Consider the following 5,865-nt stretch of genomic DNA (forward strand, 5'->3'; position numbering starts at 1 on the left):
CTGCAGTCTGTAACTCACCTCCTGACTCCCCAAAGCCTGTCCACCATCTACAAGTTTCAGGTCAGGAGTGTAATGGAATACTCACCACTTGCCTGGATGAGTGCAGCTCCATCAACACTCAGGAAGCTTGACACCATCCAGTACAAGGCAGCCCACTTGACTGGTACCCCTTCCACAAGCATCCAATCCCTCCACCATTGATGAACAGTTCCAGCAGTGTGTACTATCTACAAGATGCACAGCAAAAATACACCCAAGTTCCTAAGGCAGCACCTTCCAGCCCACGACCACTACCATCTAGAAGGACAAAAACAGCAGATACCTGGGAATGCCACCATTTGGAAATCCCCTCCAAATCACTCACCATCCTGACTTGGAAACATATCGCCGATCCTTCATTGTCGCTGGGTCAAAATCATGGAATTCTGTCCCTAACAGCACTGTGGGTCTGCCTACACCTCAGGGACTGCAGAGGTTCAAGAAGGCAGCTCATCACCACCTTGTCAAGGGTATCTAGGGATGGGCAATAAATGCTGGCATAGCTGGCAACGCCAAATCCCATAAATGAATAAATGTTTTAAAAGGGCCTGTTTCGTGCTGTATCTCCAAATAAAATTGAATAAATAAATCTCCTCTGCACCCTCTCAAAAGCTTCCACAACCTTCCTATAATGAGGAGACCAGGATTGAATACAACATGCCAAGTGTAGTTTAGCTAGTGTTTTATAAAGGTGCACCAGTGTTCTGCAGCTCGTGAACTCAATTCCCTTACTATGAAGGCCAATGCACCAAACATCTTAATAACCACCCTTTCACTGTGGTTTAAAACAAATCAGATGTTGCTATAATACCACACAAACTCTTCTCGGGGTTCCAGCAGGCACAGGTGTCGGTTTTAACCAGCGTCTTAGAAGAAAGGCCAAACAACAAAGAAATCCCTCTCTATTTATTACTTCAGTCACTGCACTGCGCTGTAAACACTTCAAACCACTTTTTATAATGTTATTTACATTGTAAATACATGCTGGTGTTTATGTATTTATACATATTTCATTCCATATTCATACATTGAACACAAAATTTATCTTGTATGTAACATTTTATTCTCCAAAATCATTGAATTTGCTTTTGTCGCAAGTTGGGCCAACACGGCACAGCAAATTCCTAAAACATGTAAATGTAAATGGTGAATAAAGTCATCAGAGGAAAAGACCTCCTCTCATTCAGCACGGCCTCAAGAATGCACCATCCATCGTCAAAGACCCCACCATTCAGGCCACGCTGTCTTCTCACGGCTGCCATCGGGGAAGAAGGTACAGGAGCCTTGGGTCCCACACCACCAGTTTCAGGAACAGTTATTACCCTACAATCACCAGGCTGGCCAGATGCTCTGGAGAAGCAATAGACTGTCAAACAGATGGGAAGGTGGAACATGATAGACTTGAGAGACTGTGATGAGCTGCATGCAGGCTGATAAGTGTTGGAGAAAGAAAGGTGAACAAGGGTATGTTGATGGGGGAGACTAAGTAAGAGTCCGCAAGTCCGGGTCAGGACTCGATGTCTATGAGTCTGAGAGTCCAGGGCTAAGGACTGGAGGCCCAGAGGCTGCCCTGGGCTTGGAGGCATTTCTCTTTGTGTGAGTGGGTGGAAGGGTGGGGAATGAGATTGTTTTGCTGTTGTAGCTTTGTTTTGTTTTATTTTACTGGTTGTATTGTTCTGCTACACATTGTGGACATGCTGCGTAGGCACCAGAGTGAGTAGTTAGCGATACTTAAGGCTGACCCAGCACATCCTCGGGTGTGTTGGTGTTTAATGCAAACAACACATTTCATGGTGAATGTTTTGATGCACATGTGATAAGTAAATCTGAAGCTAAGTGTTGGTAAATATGATTAAAAGAGAAAGGAACTTAATAGAAACCATAGAAACTACAGCACAGAAACAGGCCTTTTGGCCCTTCTTGGCTGTGCCGAACCATTTTCTGACTAGTCCCACTGACCTGCACACGGACCATATCCCTCTATACACCTCCCATCCATGTATCTGTCCAATTTATTCTTAAATGTTACAAAAGAACCCGCATTTACCACCTCATCTGGCAGCTCATTCCACACACTCCCACCACTCTCTGTGTGAAGAAGCCCCCCACAAATGTTCCCTTTAAACTTTTCCCCCCTCACCCTTAACCCATGTCTTTTGGTTTTTTTCTCCCCTTGCCTCAGTGGAAAAAGCCTGCTTGCATTCACTCTATCTATACCCATCATAATTTTCTATACCTCTATCAAATCTCCCCTCATTTTTCTACGCTCCAGGGAATAAAGTCCCAACCTATTCAACCTTTCTCTGTAACTGAGTTTCTCAAGTCCCGGCAACATCCTTGTAAACCTTCTCTGCACTCTTTCAACCTTATTTATATCCTTCCTGTAATTTGGTGACCAAAACTGAACACAATACTCCAGATTCAGCCTCACCAATGCCTCATACAACCTCATCATAACATTCCAGCTCTTATACTCAATACTTCGATTAATAAAGGCCAATGTACCAAAAGCTCTCTTTACGACCCTGTCTACTTGTGACGCCACTTTTAGAGAACGTTGTATCTGTATTCCCAGATCCCTCTGTTCTACTGCACTCTTCAGTGCCTTACCATTAACCCTGTATGTTCTACCTTGGTTTGTCCTTCCAACGTGCAATACCTCACACTTGTCTGTATTAAACTCCATCTGTCATTTTTCAGCCCATTTTTCCAGCTGGTCCAAGTCCCTCTGCAGGCTCTGAAAAACCTTCCTCGCTGTCTACTACACCCCCAATCTGTGTATCATCAGGAAATTTGCTGATCCAATTTACCACATTATTATCCAGATCATTGATATAGATGACAAATAACAATGGACCCAGCACTGATCCCTGTGGCACACCACTAGTCACAGGCCTCCACTCAGAGAAGCAATTCTCTACCACCACTCTTTGGCTTCTTCCATCGAGCCAATGTCTAATCCAATTTACCACCTCTCCATGTATACCTAGTGACTGAATTTTCCTAACTAATCTCCCATGCGGGACCTTGTCAAAGGCCTTACTGAAAGCCATGTAGACAATATCCACTGCCTTCCCTTCATCCACTTTCCTGGTAACCTCCTCGAAAAACTCCAAAAGATTGGTCAAACATGACCTACCATGCACAGAGCCATGCTGACTCTCCCTAATAAGTCCCTGTCTATCCAAATGCTTGTAGATTCTGTCTCTTAGTACTTCCTCCAATAACTTACCTACTACCGACGTTAAACTCACCGGCCTATAATTTCCTGGATTACTTTTCGATCCTTTTTTAAACAACGGAACAACATGAGCCACTCTCCAATCCTCCAGCACCTCACCCGTAGACAGCGACATTTTAAATACTTCTGCCAGGGCCCCCGCAATTTCAACACTAGTCTCCTTCAAGGTCCGAGGGAACACTCTGTCAGGTTCCGGGGATTTATCCACTTTAATTTTCCTCAAGACAGCAAGCACCTCCTCCTATTCAATCTGTACAGTTTTCATGATCTCACTACTTGATTCCCTCAATTCCATAGACTTCACGCCAGTTTCCTTAGTAAATACAGACGCAAAAAACCTATTTAAGATCTCCCCCATTTCCTTTGGTTCCGCACATAGCCGACCACTCTGATCTTCAAGAGGACCAATTTTATCCCTTACAATCCTTTTGCTCTTAATGTACTTGTAAAAGCTCTTTGGATTATCCTTCACTTTGACTGCCAAGGCAACCTCATGTCTTCTTTTTGCCCTCCTGATTACTTTCTTAAGTATTTTCTTGCACTTCTTATACTCAAGCACCTGATTTACTCCCTGTTTCCTATGCATTTCATACAACTCCCTCCTCTTCTTTATCAGAATATCCCTTGAGAACCAAGGTTCCTTATTCCTCTTCAATTTGCCTTTAATCCTGACAGGAACATACAAACTCTGCACTCTCAAAATTTCCCCTTTGAAGGCTTCCCACCTACCAATCACATCTTTGTCAGAGAACAACCTGTCCCAATCCACGCTTTGTAGATCCTTTCTCATTTCTTCAAATCTGGCCTTCTTTCAGTTCAGAACCTCAACCGTAGGACCAGATCTATCCTTGTCCGTGATCAATGGTAAGCATTGAGCTGAAGGTCCGTTTCTGTATACAACTACACGATGCTGTTTTCAATAATCTTGTAATTTTAATAATGACACTGTCTCTTCAATTCGTATTGGTTAGTTGACCTACTAAATTTTTCCAGTATTTTACTTACCAGCAACTTTGATGTGTGTTGCTTGAATTTCCAGCATCTGCAGACTTTCTCGTGTATATTATTTATTTGACTGGATTAAAATTCCCTATTTGTCATGCTGAAATTCAAATCCCTCTCCTGTTTGTTAACAAAAACTAGATATACAGAGGTTTACCGGAATGTTGCTGGATTGAGGGACGTGTTAAAAGGAGGGGTTGAACAAACGTGCATTGTTTTGTCTGGAGCAGCGGCGGCCAAGAGGAGACCTGAATAGAAATTTATAAAAAATTATAGAGTAGATAGTCAGAGTCTTTTTCCCGCCAGAGTAGAAATACCTCAAGCGAAAGAACATAGGTTGAAGTTAAAAGGGGTAGAAGTTTAAAGGAAATGTGCGGGGCAGGCGTTTTACCATAGAAAGTGGTGTGTGCCTGGAAGAAGCCGTCTTGAGATTTGGTGTAGGGTGCAGATACATCTCTACCAAAGGAGGTGTGAGTTGCTCCTTCCCTCTGCTCGCCTGCAGGTCACCCTTGGGCAAGGTGTGGCATCTGCTTATCTCCCACCCCCATCCCCACAACCCGACCAGGGTTACGTGAAGCCCCATGGCAGCAGGTGGTGCATGTCACAATTCCTGTTTAAGCGACCACTGACACTTCAGACAGTCTCGGAAGAAAATTGCTAATGATCAGCGGTCTTGTAAAGACACTGCCCGAAAGAAGGCAGTGGCAAACTACTTCTGTAGAAAAATCCAGTCAAAGAACAACCATGGTCATAAGACCATGATCGTTCGTGTCATGTGACACAGCGCACAATGATAAAGAATAATAGTAACAAATACAACATTACTGTATCGCATATAAAGGTTAACAGTAAACCCTGAAACAAGTCCTCGGTAGTATAGTGGTTAGTATCCCCGCCTGTCACGCGGGAGACCGGGGTTCAATTCCCCGCCGGGGAGGACCAGTTTTTTCAGCGTCTACCGCCGGCAACCTGGATCAAATCCATCGCTATCTGTCCAGAGTTGCTACTTTCTCCCCATGGCCGCCTGCCTTTCTTCCGAGAACTTAATTTTCTTTCTTCTTCTTGTGAAAATTTAATGGCGTTTGGCAGACCAACATAAGGTGCAGTACCGCCACCTACTGAGTTGGAGTGTGGAGGAAAGAGACAGGAAGTAGAGCCAGTAAATTTCTCCCCCGTAAAAAAAACTAACTCAATATCAAAAAGTCCAGTGCTTTTCAGAAAGTGAAATACGCATCTATATCCATTACGATGGCAGTGATATCCTAACGAACATTCCATGTTAAACGGTGTCTCTCAAATATCTCAATTTAGCAACGAGATGTTTCCTTTGCAGCTCACAGAAACTGCATTCAAACAAGACATGCTGCACCGTTTCTTGACAAGTCCACTCCTTGGAGATGCCGCCCCCAGTTCCACATTTTAAAGACGTAGGGGTTGAGTAGGTAACATACACAAAACACTGGAGAACTTCAGCAGGTTAGGCAGCATTCATGGAAATGAGGGAAGATAAAGGTTTCGGGCCGAGTCGCTTCTTCCGGGCGGGAAAGGGAGGAGGAAGACGCCAGAATAGAAAGGTAGGTGCC

General features: G+C 44.0%; 1 non-coding gene across 1 annotated transcript; it reads left to right on the plus strand.

Annotated features, from left to right (window-relative positions):
• The first annotated feature begins 5,147 nt into the window (after positions 1-5,147).
• trnad-guc (transfer RNA aspartic acid (anticodon GUC)) lies at positions 5,148-5,219 on the plus strand. Its single transcript has one exon. It is a non-coding gene; the product is annotated as a tRNA-Asp (tRNA).
• Positions 5,220-5,865: the final 646 nt, after the last annotated feature.

Source organism: Mobula hypostoma, chromosome 8 (genome assembly GCF_963921235.1).
Source record: "Mobula hypostoma chromosome 8, sMobHyp1.1, whole genome shotgun sequence".
NCBI classification, from domain to species: domain Eukaryota; kingdom Metazoa; phylum Chordata; class Chondrichthyes; order Myliobatiformes; family Myliobatidae; genus Mobula; species Mobula hypostoma.